The sequence below is a fragment of the Triturus cristatus genome, chromosome 8, assembly GCF_964204655.1.
Source record: "Triturus cristatus chromosome 8, aTriCri1.1, whole genome shotgun sequence".
In the NCBI taxonomy this organism is placed as follows: Eukaryota; Metazoa; Chordata; class Amphibia; order Caudata; family Salamandridae; genus Triturus; species Triturus cristatus.
Window position 1 is genome coordinate 1,544,441,563 of NC_140591.1, and position 16,298 is coordinate 1,544,457,860.

A 16,298-nucleotide genomic window follows, 5' to 3' on the forward strand; every position below is an offset into this window, starting at 1 on the left:
GTGATGGTAAAAGTTTATCTGCAAAGTTCTACAGTTCGACCTACTTGTCATTTAGACATGGGGCCCTTGCTTTTAGGAGGCTGGACCTTCTATTAGTAGTAATAGAGGAGATAAGAATGTCGTAGATCCTTCAGTCATATGCATGAGTAGTCCAATGGATGTCATTTGGCCTTTTTTTTTTTTTTTTTTTTTTTTTTTTTTTTTTATTCTGTTTATTAGTTTTCCGATTTATAGACTTGAGAACAACCACAATCAAGGTTAACAGTGCTGCAGTGGTCACCAATCTCACTTCACCCAGCTAGGAAAGTCAACAACCGAGTTCTTTCCGGGAGTTAGTCCCCCCATGATAGTCACGGCTAGTTACCCATTCTATCCAAACCTTGTGGTGTTTTTCTGGGCCTCTCCTGGATTTGTGCACAAATCTTTCAGTTGTGGCAGCATAGTTGGCCCTATTGGTTTAACATTATTTAAACAACCGCCCCAAGGTTATTACAACATCAATTGGGAATTTTTGCGGCACAAAAATGCAACTTGTGTGGCAAACTAATCTTTGTTTGACATTTTGTCTTGTGATTTGAGTTAGGAAGCAGTACAGTGCAATATGGGCAGGAGCAGTGGAACTTCCCGTAACACAAATAAGAAGTAAAAACTAGGTGGCACTAACGGTAGAAACATAATTTGATGCTCTCTCACATTCAGAACAGGTGCAACACATAAAGAACTGTTGCGTCCTCTCCGCAAATAAACATGGGTACAAGAAGCACAACGCTCTTGGAAGAAACAACCAAACCCCTTATGGAATTTCCATACATTCATGTACTTGCACAGGATAATGAACCCTCACCTACCTAGGGTTTCAGAATTTGCACTGGGAAGCATCAGCTGATTTGTTCACTGGTTGCACGGTCTCCTAGGATTACTTAGTTTCCTAGGATTCCTTAGTTTGGATTGAGGTTATGTCCCTTATGTTGACATGTATGTTCTCCCTTTGCTAAACTTTCAAATCAGAATTAAAATTGCATGCAAGTGAGCTGATGACTTTTTTTGTATTTTTTATTTTTTTCCAGATTAACAAGATTAACAAGCATTGGCATAGCCAGTAGGTCTTGCCTTTGGTACATTTTTAAGTGCTTAGCTATGCAGTTCATATATACATGGCATGGCCAATCGCAGACCAAAGAAAGGCCAGGCTTTCACTCTAATGGATGGTGCAGTGTATGTTTATATTGTAAAGTTATGAAAAATGTGGGACTCACAGAGGCGCTGAAGACAAACTATTATTTAACTGTAAAGGTTACAAAGCTAGCATAAAATAGTCTGACAGCACAGACAGGTTTCCTGTTTTTTCCTACCCCTGTGACTCCTTTGTAAATCTTCCTGTTGTAATGAGGACTTCAAATAGTAGGGACCCTCCCCGCACTAGCTAAACAAGAGGCGGAGCGCAGTCCAACGACCCAAGAAGGATCAAATGCTCAGTTAACCCCCCAGCATTGCAAACCCTGAGCTTTACGCTGCATGCTGAGCTCTGTAGTATATGCATTAACCTAGTGGTCTGTATTATTGGATTCAGTAGGATTGAAGTCAGAGTGAGGCGGTCTTTCAGCCTTTATGAGACTGCATCCATCACGTGCACTCTTTCTCTGATCTTAGCAGCAGGGACGGATAATGGTGATGAAAAATAGTATTTCCTGTTCCTTGATTTATCTCCAAACTGCCCCCCCCCCCCCCCATACCCCGCATTCTCCCTGCAAACAATTTAGTTAATTTATGTCGCCGCTCCCCTTTGACTTCAGAGATTTTAAAAAACGTACTGGCAATGGTCACAATTGTAGAGAGCAATAGCCCAGGCTTAAGCCAATTTGCAGCAGTGAAAAACAAGCCTCCATTGTGAACCGGAATGAAGGGCTGGTTGTGTGTCACGAATGTGGCACCCTACAAGGAATGCTGCTGAACCGGAGTTTATGGATTAAACTGAGCTGCAGAATTATTTATATGATGAAAATTAACTTTTCTTGTTTCGATCTTGTTATGACCGCACAGATCAAAGGTTTGGATCCCTGCAGGGAAGGCTCAGCCTTTTATCCTTCCAACTTGGACTGAATATGCATACACCGTAAAACAGGGTCCAGTTTGTAGTGAGCGCTCTAAACAGTCCTTTTACTGGTGTTTATTCTGGGATTTCAAATGGGTGCTAATAAGTGTAGTAATTGAGCAAACACTTTACTGTGCTGCACAGTGGTCCGTTTGCGGCGCTTAACAATAAATGGTTCACGCCACATCATCGGGTGCTGTACTTAAAGTCTTCTCAGCCCACTGGTGAATCGCTGGAAGTCTGAAAACACAGTTTTCTGTGTCTCACTTAAACACAGCTTGCATCTGGTTCCAATGTAGAGGTCACCATAGGAGAAACTGTCACAATAATGAAAAAGAAACCGAGGAGACGCTGTGCTACTGCTTTTCAGCACAGCTAGCTCGTAAAACGTCTTTGAAGTGACCCTGCTGCTGGAAGTGAGGGCCGGCCCCCTGAGTGAAAGAATTGCCAAAATGTCTCAAGCTGCGTACTACTCCAATGCACAGCTCGTGCTGTTATTGTAGTTACTGGCTGACCTCACTGGTCTCACTCCAGGGGTGTGTTTGCAATGCACAGATGCCAATGACCTCTCCTAAACAGCAATCACTCAACTTATGTAATGATGTACGTATTTCTCGTGATGCCATTGCAGTGAAGTCACAGGTCCCTTTCCTATGATCCAGCTATGTATGGTGTATTTATACCAAAAAGCAGCAGCCTGCTTTTAAAGCAGTAGGGCAGCTGCTTTTGGATGACAGAAAAGGATTTGGAAAAGTACCAGCTAGGCGCACAAGCGTCGTTCAGCACAGTGGAGGAAACTGGAGCACAGCTTCTTTAAATGCCATGGGTTGGCAATTTCTATGCTCTTTCAACACGACTCAATTTTGCTTGGAATTCATCCGGTCCTGCAGAGAGGCAGACTATTGTATCTTTTAATCCATTGGCTGGCAGTCTTTGTGTCGTAGAAGCCACATCCGTTTAATGAGAGCCAGACGGCAGAATGCAATAACAAGCATTTTAAAGAAAAGCAGGGCGGCGCGTTAAAATCAATTAGTATCATGATACAGGATACTAGGTTAAGCAAGGGCGGTAGCATTCGGAAAGGCAATAAATTACTTTAGCAGATAACAAGCGAAAGCACGTGACCAAGGAGGAATGCAGCTGCCAGCCTGCTCGCTCCCGAGAGCAAAACGCCATGGGAGTGAACATTTTATGAAGAGGGTGGGACATGCACGCGCCTTTGGCCGAATGCGTGCTTTCATTTTTTGAAAGCCACACGCACAGGCCAATAGAATGTGACAACCACACGAACAAGCTTTCTGAATGTCTGGAGTGATTCCAAGAGGCCCTCTCCTAGGGCAGCGCATGCACGCTGTGCTAGGCTCGACCTAAAAACAGGAGGGTTTCTGACGACTTGCTGTTGCACTTATATTTTGGCCCTACAAAGTATAGTGTTATACTCCGGATTAGAAGTCTTGGTATCTCACTCCCAATACCTGATATTGTGAAACATTCACCGATTTATTGGTTATGTAAGTGCATCCAAAATAAGATTGGGCGACAGCAGTGGAAACACCCTTTCATAGAACAGGTACACCTTGGGCAGAAACAGTGTAAGCATCTCACCGTCAGACGAATGGTGGGATGAGTGCTGAATAGTGGAGCTTTGCTCAAGACATTTGAAAATTAGGCAGAAGCAGTGCAAACACTGCTGCCTCACAGAACAGATACATGACCGCATTAGGAAACCAGTCTCTTCCTCACAGAAGGCAGCAAGTGCTTTGATTCCCCACAGTGGAGATTCAGCAGGAAGGTGTAGTACAAACTTTCATCACTCGCAGAATGTGCAGTTAAGGAATGAGTAACATATTGGTGACAGACAGCTGTGTGGAGTTGGGGCTTAACTCCCTTAAAGGACCTTGTAGGTGGGCCAGTGAGTAGATATGCAAGTTCTGGCACCATTCTCTGTTGGCTGATAATCATGATCTGCATTCTGAAATTCCTTCTGCTGTCACTCAGGGTCATGCTGTTTGAGTTGATTTATTTTTTAGTTTTTAGTATATTTGAGAAGTAGCTGTAATCTAGCAGGACAAAGTTATTTGGAACATCCCAATCACGGCCTAAGTAACTATTCGCTAATAGGCTTTCAGGTGCCAACCTTTAGAAAACTTTTCTGATGCGTCCGCACCAGGAGAAATGCAGTCCCAGCGTAGGTGATGCACCTGTTCAAAATGTTGTAGGCCGTCATTGGAGGTGGGCAAGCCAACAAATTAACAGGAAGGGCCGAGCCAGTGGTCTGGAGTGGCTCCACGAACGTCGTGCAACAATCGCCAAGCAAAATCACATTGTGTCTTAAAATTCAGAAAAGTGTTTTTCTTGTACATTTGAAAGCGTTTCTTCTTAGTACATAATATTATATCAATGGATTGCGTGGTTTTTATTATGTAAGTGATAGTTTTGAATCCGAAACGTTAGTGCCCCTCCCCCAGCCATAATGCCACTAGTTCCCAAAGAGCAGTGAGTTGTCATGTGAACTCTACACGAGGAACAATTTATTATAGATGAAGCAACATTACAGGCTGTTGAACAAAAGGGGTTTGACAGTGCTCATCCTGAACTTGCATATTTGAGAGTGCTTTGATGTGTGATACTGAAGAAAAAGAGGGCTGTGTGAAATTAAATATATGTGCCTAGGCTCACATAGCTTGGGCAAGCATGGAAGCCATAATTGATCCCCGATTTTCTGGGTCACAATGTGCAATTCAACCACTAGATTGACATCTCTAACACCCCCCCCCCCCCCCCCCCCCCTTTCATCACCACACATGCGAGATGTGGGAGGTGGTGCATCTGGCCAAGTATTTCCTCACGGCACAGTGACCATTCCCGTTTTGCTGATCAGTTCAGATAAGAGAAGCTCTCTGCCACTAGAAATGAATAGTTAAAGAAAATAAATCTACCTGGGGGAGACATTTTAGTTTATTTTTGTGGTGGGCTTGTCAAATATTACCTGATATTGCCAAGATCGTGAAAAGTAATGTTTGCTTAAAGTTTTGTTTTACATGGTTACATGGGTTTACAACTTGTAGTGTCTTAATAACATGACGGTAAGTAGCATGTTAACTTACTTGCCAACATCCTAAAGCAGAAAAAAGGGAGATTGTGACCAAAAATCAGCCGTATTTATTTTCGCAAATTGGCATACATTGAAATGGAGGCAATTTTAGGCAGGGGGGGTAGCTGAAAAATAAATTTTAAAAAACAGTTGTCTCCTGCCTTAATCAGGTCTGTTGGCATGTATGCGTTCTAGTCACTTAAACAGGCTTGTTCATGTAGAAATGCAGCTATTGTACTGCTTCAAAACTATTTACAGCAGGATTATTGATCAGTCCATCATTCATTCCAGGTAGGTCTTCATGGCGGTGTTCGGTGCGTTCTGTCAATGTCTTGCATGCTAGAGAACGAAGCAGTACATCAGACATTGAGCTTGGCTCTCCTACTAGGACATGCATCCTTTTCATATGTCTTTAATGGGAGCAGACCTTCTCAAATGTACGCGTTCCATCATGTAAAAGGGCTGATTACTTTTCCATAGCCTAAATACTCCACACCTTCCCCACCACATGCTAATTTGAGGAGTAGTGTGAAGCGTTCACATTGGGGCAGTCACCAGTCTGGCAACCAGTAGAAAAGGAGTGATCAGATTACCCATTGGTGTGGTTCAAGGATGTGGACTTTAATAAAAAACATCTACTTGGTCATAGGACGGGTTGCTTCATGAATCTGTCCTATAAAAAAAAATCCACGTGTTCCTTTGGTGCCAGGTAGTGCGGCGACAAATTATGGCAACTATCGCATTATGTAAGGACTCTGACAATAGCCTCTGATTAATGCAGGGCTCATAGTATAGTAGGGTTTAAATATTAGCAGTTCCCTTATTTTGCAACCTTTCTGCAGATCTACATACTGAGTAGGTAACAGTAAGCAATAGTTTCAGGGTTGGGAATCTCTTTGGATCTGTGTACATGTTTTAGTTTTTTTTTTTGTTGTTGTTGTTTTTTTAACCAGATCTTCTCTAATCTTTTCCCATACTAAGGTTGGAAATTAACTTGGGGGTAAAAAAGTGGCTTGAACTTGTAAACGCTCAAAACTAATTCACTTCAGTAAATCTACACATGTACATTTGCTCTTGCTAAAATACAGCTCCTTTTCTAGGAGTCTGATTTGCTGGCCTGCTTCTGTAAATTGTGAATTCATTAAAGTCGTAAATCTGCACGAATGCAAGGACCTATACTATGCACTTTTGTGACTTTCTTTAAGAATTGGACCATTTCGGTCTGGCGTGAACCAAGTCCTTTTGTTTCTATACAAATTCTATCTCTCTATTGATCAGGTGGCTTAACTGTGAGTGACCGCACTCTGCTCTTTCACAGGGAACATTACAGCACACAAAGTGTTATTGTTCAGTGCGAGGGAGTACTGAGGCAATGTGTGCTTTTTGAATACAAAAAAATATTTTTGCTTTTTGTCAATGTTTGTTATAATGTTGAGGACCAAGCAGATCCCACAATAGCGTTTTAGAACAAGAATTTCAAAACCGGACACACCTCGACAAAACCAAAAGGCTCACCACCACTGTCGGACCTATTGGCTTTACCAATGTGTTTTTATTTTCATATTTTTCATAAGCATGTGGAAACTGGTTACTAATTTTTCCATTATGAATATTTTTCCATTATGAATATTATGCATCCACACATTTTACAAAATGATGCTTCAAAGAAATAATGTACAGTCTTGCTATCAAGCTTCTGCAAATGTTTTCATCTAATCACAGACCATTCTGGGAGCAGTATGCGTAGCCTCATAACGTTCAACATTTTTATACTGGAACCACTGTCAGTAGTGCAGTCCGAAGTTATAACATTTCCTTAAGAGCGCTGACCCTAATAAAGTTTTTGCATGAATGAAACATAAGTAAAAGTTTGAACAGCATTTACATATGGGCACAAATATTACCTTAACTGCAGACAATACCCTTTCTTGATCTATAATGAGGTACCGTAACTGGCAATCAAAGGGTTTGTATGTTGAGGGTTTGGGCCGGCTTGTCCCAAGGACAAAATGAACATGAAAACTTGTCATGGGACCCCAAACTATATGTCCTGGGCTTCGGGCTATAGGAATTCCACACCTCTGTGTTAGAGTATACACTATTCTCCCCCAGGCTCTCAAAAAATAAGGTGTGAAGCAATAGTGTTAACCTTAAGATCTGTCACAGTATCTCTCACCAGCAAGTTTGTATATGAATACCTGACCATAAATGCAAGGGGTATCCCTCTCTCACCATTCCAACATGTGTCCAGCATACCTGACATAGCAATCAATCTGGTAGGACGTAAATACCATGCAGTCATAACTTTATATGCGTTCTCTTTATGTTGCATGCCAATGCTTGACTTAGCTGCCCTACCTTAATTTTATTCCATGTGTCATAGAAGATCCCAGTCCCTGGATCTCTCTCCTAGTTTAATGCATGTTTGTGTTTGCATGTTTGTGTTTGCATGTTGGATTTAGGTCTCGTACAGGACGGCAGAGCCATGTGATTGCCCTTAATCTCTGCTTGTTGGAGAAGGTAGATCCCAAATTTACCTTTTCCCACCCTGCGAAATCTTTGACTTACCGGTTGTCGGCCCAGAGCAAAAGCACTTCTCGGGTGCTCAAGTTGTTCCGAATTTCTTCTCATGTAAGAAGATTACCATTTGTCAAGAGATTGCCTAGTGTTGCTGCATGATGATATCGTCATTTAAAAAAAAAAAGTATCTTTGGGTAGTAGATGAGCTTGATGACTTTTTTTATTTTATATTGTTGCCAAAGTTTAAGTATCTTTGTGGCTATCACATATCAGCCTTGAAGGGCTTTCTTGCGAAGCTTTAATTCTAATGGATACTTCTAATTGCAGATTCCACACCTTTAGAATATTCCTAAGCTCCACACTGGATCCAAAGATTTTTTTCCAGCAAAGCTCCATACCAGCTTTTAGGTGGCACTGTCTGACTTTGTGGTGACTTCATAACACCTGGGAAGTTAAAACGACACCAAAGTACACTAACAGCAGTTCCTTTCTTTCCACGCTCAAAGTTTTCCTGGAAGTCAAATGGTTGCCAAGTGGGATTCTGTGCCACCCCACCACTTGAAAGTCTGGCAGGAAGGTGCAATGATGGAACTCTAAGAGTCTTGTCTCTTCCTATGTCAGTCCTGCATTTCATCTCCATGTGCTAGGAGTTTCCCAGACCAGCTCTATCGCACAGCAAATAGCAGCTGTCAAAGAGTCCATACTGCAGATTTTCCAAATACTATTGACCGTCTCCCTCTGCCATGCCTTCAGGCGCCATGAAAATGCAGGGGCCCGTAGTTAGTAGTTAGTCTCCCACCAGTTTGTCCTCCCCTAACACCAATTGCTCCCTTTGAGCACTGTTCCAAAACCAGTTCACACTTGAACTCTGGCTTCAGAGTCCACACCCCTTCCTCCCTATCCCAACAGTATGAGACCACTTTGCCAAAACAATTTTCTGACCCTCATTTGGTCAGCCCCCGGCAGACCTATCGCTCGCTATGAAATCGCTAAGGTGAAACCAGTGGTTTTACATACGGACCTGTAGCCTCTCCCTCTATGCCAATAGTATCCAAGGATAGCGGTCCTCTTCAACTCCGATGCAGTCCAAGGCATACTTAATATTGCGACTTTGATAATGAACCGGACAATATGCGCGCCCCCCCCCCAACCCTACTCCCTATCCCCCCTCCCCCGTACCCCCCCCCCCCCCCCCGGCTCCTTTCACTACACTGATAAAGGGCTGTTCTTAGACATGCAAAATGCCAGTGGGCTAGATAGATCACCAGAGTCTGAGCAAGGCTCACAACCTGGTCCACCATTAGAAGAAAGTACCTCTTTTACTGTGGTAGTGTGAAGGGCAGAATAAGTGCTGGACTTCCAGCTGCCTACTCTGGAATGCAAAACAGTTTATTGACTTGAGTTTTTACAACCAGATTAACTTCATCTAATCCTCTACTGCAATTTAACAAGGCCCTTAAGAACACTCATGGCTATTTGATCTAAGTTTTACTCAGCCCCCTTCTGTTAGATGGCCTGCGGCCAGACAGCGCAGACCAACCCCTGGTGACCCTCCTTTTTAACAATACATCCAATGAAAGCCTTGTGGCGCAAATTCAGAAGTAAAGTCAAAATTAACAATTTCCCTTTGAACCTCTCCATTAGGGAGTCAAAAAGTATTGATGTCTTTAGCAATTACATGTTTTCTTTACCTAGCCTTGCTTTGTGCCTTCTTGGGAGCTACACCAATCCCTTAATGGGACATGGCTATCTAGATCTTGCCGGCTGTTCTACAGGACCCCAGGAACTCACTGGTCCAAAGCATCCTAGATGGACAGGACACCGCAAAATATGTATTACATGCATGCCTGGACACCACCAACTGTATAGGCCATATTATTGGCACCAATGCAGTGCTTGGAAGGCACACCGGAAGGTGAACAACCAGGTTATCAGGAGATGCCCAAGCACCCATTATGCAGAAGTAAGTGGTTCTCAGTAGGTAATGATTAGAAAACCTTTAATGGATTCAATATGTGTAATTTCTCTACCAGACATCACAACGAAAACACAATTTAGAATTGAAAGGAAACCCTCAAAAATGACAGTGCAATCTCATATATATTGCACAGTCTTTACGGTACAGTATTAATCAGGCAACACAGATATGGTGATTCTACTTTCTCCTAGTGTTTTGTTCTGAGGAGGCCCAGATTGAGAGGGCCAAAAAGTATTGACATGTACAACATGAGGAGTTCCTACCTCCTTTAATATTATTGAAAATGTTTATTCATTAGGAGGAAAGCTTGGACTGAAAATTCATGTAACCGTCCTGGATTTTTGCAATTTTTACAAATATAGCAGCTACCACTGGTTGTTTTAAGACATTACATTGGTTTACAAACCCCCTCATATCAACAATGCTTTTGATGCAAGGACTATGAATGAATTAGAATAGCAAACTGTTTCAACGTAAAGAAGAGAATTCCCCTGAGCTCCGATCATTCACTGATAAGTTGGCTATTTTTGATATTTTTTTTATAGATTATTTCTAGGATCTTCTAGTGTCAGGTGAAGAGCATATATGAAACCTGTGGCAGAGAGAGGCTTCATTCTGAGGACGCTCATAAAGACAGCATATATTGTTTATATCCTGACCACAAGGCAAAGAATTACAAAATTTGTCAAGCAATTTCTACTACATCCCTCACGAACAGAGTGGGTAGTTTTTTACCATAGCTCCACAAATGTATGTATCTGGAGGTACTCTTACTTCTGAAGAGTATGAAGGTACCTCAAAGACGGGAAAATCAAGGGCCCACTTCCTCTTGAGTACTCTTAAAGGTCCACATTCAATTGACAATCCTTAGCTTCTGAGGAACCTCCAAGTAAAATTCATAACCAGTCCAGCGGAGATCTGACCTCTGAGGTAGTCGTATGCTGACTTTAATGGAATTTCTTCAGTCCACATAAGCTATCCTTTGAGCCGACCACTCCTAAAATGACTATCTGAGGAGCTGATGTCAACATTTGTTGATTTGGCATCTCCACCATTGAAAATACCATTGTTTACAAAGACAGATGTTTGCCCATCTTCACCGACCACTTCTGGGTCACCACCCATGAAAACCTCACCTCCAAACCTGTTAACAACTGCTTCAGAAACATTACCATCTACAACAGTGATACTCAAAGTAAGGCCCTTTTGACCTTTACTTGCAGCCCCCTGGTAAAGAGCTATATATTCTGCAACAACAAGGGAACCCAAGAGAAGTCGACCAGGGACCTTGGAAGACAATTGTTTTCAACAACAGTGGTCCCCAGAAAGTGAAATGGAAACCAAAGGAATGAATATAGACTCAATCGTAGCTATATTTAGTGGACTTGTCCAGTCGGACAGAGGTCTGATATTTACTTGTAAGTTTAGGATATAATCCTACAAAACAATACATAAAATGGGACACAATCCCGTGTCCTACTTGGCCAGTAGAGTACATAAACAAGGGAAAAAACTAACCACAGGGGGCTCAGGCAAACCGGAGAAGCTTTGCCTGAGCACCCTGTTCGTTTTTTCCCTTGTTTATGTACTCTACTGGTTAAGTAGGACACAGGATTGTGTCCCATTTTATGTATTGCTTTGTAGGATTATATCCCTTGCTGCTGTACAAAACACTTTTGTTTGATTTTAATAGGCTAAACCTTTTCTCCATATATTATACAAATCTAGCTACATACAGGATACACATGACCCCTGATTTGCCTCCTAGTTCATTAACAGCATTGGCATTAGGGCAGGGGCAGGAATCTTTCTCAAATCAGGTTTAAAAACTCTTTTTATATATACATAACTAAAGTATGAAATGATAGAAGAACAACACTTTGAAAATGGAGAAAAACTGTGTTCCTATTTATTCCTGTCCAGGATGCCTTCCGTTGAAACTATAAGAAATATTATTGCACGTTTGGTTGTTCCAGAAGTTCACCACTGGTCCCCAAAGACACTAGCAAGAGTGTCTTCTGGCACTGTGATACAACCCGGAAAAACTCATGCAAATAAAGTGCACCTGCAAGCTTTTGTTGAAACAGCCAGGTCTTGAGTTTTTGTAAATTGTAAACGTAGCTCTGTGTATCGAATAAGAAACTTGAAACTGCTTGGCCGTAGAGTAAACTGTACAGTTTTTGTACAAAATGTGAATGTATTATTTTTTTCCATTTATTAACCACATGTTATTGGTTTTACATCAAAGGTCAGAACCGTGCACATTGGTTGTATAGTGAAATCACATATGTGACACCAGACAGAAAAAGCATTAAAGGCTTGCATGGCAATCCCCATCAAGGCCACCACCATCCCAAGATCATCACATGTTTCCTGGGGAACCCATTAGGCTCTTCAGCCTTAGCACACCAGTCCATCATGGAACACCATTCCATAACATTTGGTGGTGTGGAGAATATCCAGCAGCGAGCGATGTTGTACTTGGTCACAACAATACCCACCAACACATGCTTGCTCCTGGGTCCTCCAGACATCCTCCAGAATGCCCAGCAAGGTCACATGAGGTGAGCAGTCAACCGGTATCCCCAAAACCTTAGAGAGTTGTAAAGATGGGGGACCAGTATTTATCAAGGACTGTACATGCTCATACCACATGGAAGAAGTCACCATCCCTTTGCTGCGCACCAAGGGCAGGTAGGCATAGGGAGAGCACCCATCCTGCAAAGCAGTGTCTGGGTATAATATGCAGTGTGAAGGAATTTGAGTTGAATAAGTTGTAAGCGAGAAGGGATGACCATTTCCCTCTGGGCCATCCTGGCGTCGTCCCAGTAATTATCGGTCGCCAATCCAGCGCTGCCACTTGGCCCATAGCGCCTCAAAGGTATCAAGTGAGTTTACAATCGGAACGGTATGATCACAAAATGCCTGGCCCAGTGGTGCGGAGAGGACTTGGTCCTCACGAGGACTACACTCTGGCAGGTCATGCAGCAGCGGATGGTATTCTGCCAGCCTGTGCGAAGCTGCAAATACCTGTAGAATTGGGTCTTGAGGAGACTAAATTCTTCCTGGAGGCCCTGGACGGACTTCATGTGGAAGTCCCTCCAAACGTCCCCTCCAAACGTCCCCCAGGTGAGAGAATTCCTGTGGGGTGGAGACCTAGGACATTCAGCGGCCCAGCCACAAGGGGGTCGTATGCGTCAACAGACTGTTCCACCCAATTTGACAGCCCCTTGCCTTTGGTTCAAGGCAGGGAACAAGAAAGCGGAATGCCATATAAGTATTGCAGGATACGTTGGCAGCCCATATTTCCAGACAAAATGCTGGGTCATTGGGATCTCGGCACAGCCAGTCATTTACTGTGAGGAGCCGTGCGGGCCAATAGCATAGCAGAACATTAGACACTCCCATACAGCTGTCTTGGACCTACTGAACACAATTCAAGAGCGCTATTCGCGGAATCTTATTCACCTACAGAAAGTGGTGTATTGTCCCAGATAAACTGTTAAACCAGGATTGGGGGCCAAAGAGGGGGAAAATTTGCAGGGCATGAAGTAGCCGTGGGAGTGCAATCATTTTGAAAAATGGACATCAAGAGGAAGGGCGGGTCACTTAGCCAAGTCCCAACGGGTCTGACATAGCAGCAGTTTCCTGTTCAAGCTCCAAGTGAGCTCTGGCTCTAGTGAAATGGTCACCCCTAAATTGGGAAAGTTTAATCTATGAACGGGAATGCAGTCTTGTCAACCAATTATCTCTCGACCCCCTCCATATGGGAAAAAAAGATTGAATTACCTCAATTAACCACCAGTCCTGAGACCTCACCATAGGAGTGGAACATCTGGAGGAGGCAGGGTCCTGTAGTGTGAGGCTGACAGAAGAGCAGAACATAATCGGCATAAAATGCAATGTGGTCCTCTAAGCAGTCCAGTTACCAGGAGCCCCAGACTCTGGTATCACAGCGCACTCCAACCGCCAGTGGTTCAATAGCCAGAGCAAACAAGAACGAGAAGAGCGGGCAGCCCTGTCTGGTGCCCCGGCGGATCTCAAAGGGAGAAGATGCAACATCATTAACCCCAACTTGACGGTATAATTTTAACTTCAGCTTTTGTAAAGTTCTCAACGCGACTGAGAATTTAGAACACCAAAAACTAAAAGAATGTAATGTAGGATGTACATAATATGTCAATAGTATTATCTCGATGCCCAAATTGTTTTATAATTGATTTTATAATTAGATGTTATAAGTAAGAATTACTGCATATATATTGCAAGGTTTTAATTAATCAAACAAACTTTTCATTCATTTCAATAACCCTAACTTGTGCCCAGGGATGAGCATAGAGTACTTTAATGGATGATTGGAAACGTCGTCCAAATCCCAGAAAGGAGAGAACTTGGGCTAGAAAGTCCCAACCCAAGGAATAGAGTTTCACAAAATTAAGGAGCATAAGAGTGTCTGGATCACCGACACTCCGTTAGTGCTCTAAAGCTATGTGTAACAGAGGGATGCAATGTCTAGTGCCTCGGTGAGGCATAAAGCCACACTGGTCTGAGTGGATAAGGAATGGAGGTTATGGCAGAGGTCTGTTAGCAGGAATCTTGACAAAGATTTTAATGTCTGCATTTATAAGAGTGATGGGGCAGTAGGACGAACATTCGGCAGAGGGTTTGCACTGCTTCTGGAGGACAGGAAGTGGTCCTGCTCTACAACCTCCAAGTAGAAATTGGGAAGGTGGGTGGACAGAAGCTTTTTAAAATACATAAAAGTAAACAAGCCAATATAAAAATTGTGAAAAATTACAAATTTAGATTACCACAAGAAGTGCAAAAACGTTTTGTACTAATGGCCAGGAGATTGACCACTTCAAGAATATCTGTTCTTGATACTAAGTGCGCCTCTAATAAAATGGACTGTACAGCACAATTCAGCGGAGTCTAACTGCTGAAAATATCGAAAGCCCAATTTATGACTTAAAATTAATTGGACGTAAAAGTGAAACTAGTAATGTGGAGAGGTGTGACTCACTGGTTAGAGACGGCAGATCGGTAAGCAGAGAATCGGTCAGGGACCAGGGTTCAATTCCCGACGCGGCAGGGTCGTGGACCAAGGTCAAAAACGGACTCGATAATTCTCGCCTCGGTACCTACTCTAACCAGGAACACACTCGGCAACTCTTGGCATTAAGCTTGCCTCATCTCTACAACGGCCCCCCACAGACGCCGGGGATGCCTGGTTTCACCTTGGAGATACCCAGAAAGGGACCATCTCACAGGGATAGCCAGGACGGGTTCCCCAGCGGTCTATAGCGCCGGGACACTTCCGAGTAGCTGTGCGCTGAATAAATTAACATAACATAACATAATCTGGAGCGTACTGTCTTTCTAAAGAGAAAAAAAAGCATAAAGTTTAGTTGAGGATTGAACTGAAATCCCAGGGGCAAAAAGACTATCGAGCCATAAACCTTGTTGTGGAAAAACAAAAGAAAAATGTAATGTGCCCTAACCTGGTTGGATACAATCTATATTGGGGGTTCTTTACAATGGCTTGATAAAGCGCCAACTCATATCGGGGAGCTAGAGCAAAATCTGTCCATAGAGGCCATCCTTAAAGCGTTCGCTCTGAAAGCCCAGACAATGTTAATAAAAGACTTTATCTGAGCTTTCGTCTCGGGCCTAGTAATTCAGGATTATTTCATCATACAACTCTGTGCCCCCAGGCTTGAAAAAGTGCTGTTAATATAGGCTAGCCACGGGTCGCAAGTCACCTTGTGAAGGGCCATGCAATCAATAGATTGATTATACTTTGTTAGACCACGCTTGCGCAATTGATCTATTTTTACCCAATTAATAATAAACGAGGGAGCCCAAAGGTATATAAGGGACCATTGGTACAGGTATTTATAAAGGAACAAGAGGTCCCTTACTGCAGAATACTCCTAAGCATAAACCATAGAAGTAAAATTAATTCTATGTCAGAAGATCCAAATGGATATATACATGTATTTATTCAGTCATGTAACACAAAAAAATAAAGTAGAGAACAGCAGGACAAGACGCAAGAATTTCAAAGCGCAGACATTTCTTAGTGACTGTAGAAATAATAAACGGGTCATGTCACATGTCAGTTTAGAGTTCCAATGCTATCATAATTCATGTATAAAACATTTTCAATAGTCATGGTACTATTTGTCTGACATTTCGAGCTCTCCCTACAATATGGTGATCATCATCAAGACTTAATTGAATATGCAGGAGGCATGAAAATGCCTGCAAGGAAGATGAAATACAAGGAAGAGAGAGGCGGAGGAGAGGTACAGTCAAATGACCAGAAAAAAGAAGAGAGAAGAATTTGAAATTGATTAACAGTGATTGAGCCATAGCCGAAGACAGTGACCAATCCGTCCATGCATGTACGTGGTCAAGTGTCAACGAAACATGCAGCACACTGTAGATCATATTTTGCCAAGACTGTGAGGTAACACATGAGGGTGATAAAGTGGTAAACTGGGTAGCTAAAAACCAGAATAAAGGGTGACTGATTTGTTTGTTTTGTAATGCGCATGAACCGCCCCAAAAGGATATCTCTGTGCAGCAGGAACAAAAACGTCTGCAGTAGC

The 16,298-nt window shown here is 42.7% G+C and overlaps 1 protein-coding gene across 4 annotated transcripts in view; it reads left to right on the top strand.

Annotated features, from left to right (window-relative positions):
* Window positions 1-16,298, top strand: part of XNDC1N (XRCC1 N-terminal domain containing 1, N-terminal like) — a 105,075-nt gene that overhangs the window by 78,115 nt on the left and 10,662 nt on the right. The gene's annotated exons all lie outside the window — the stretch shown is intronic.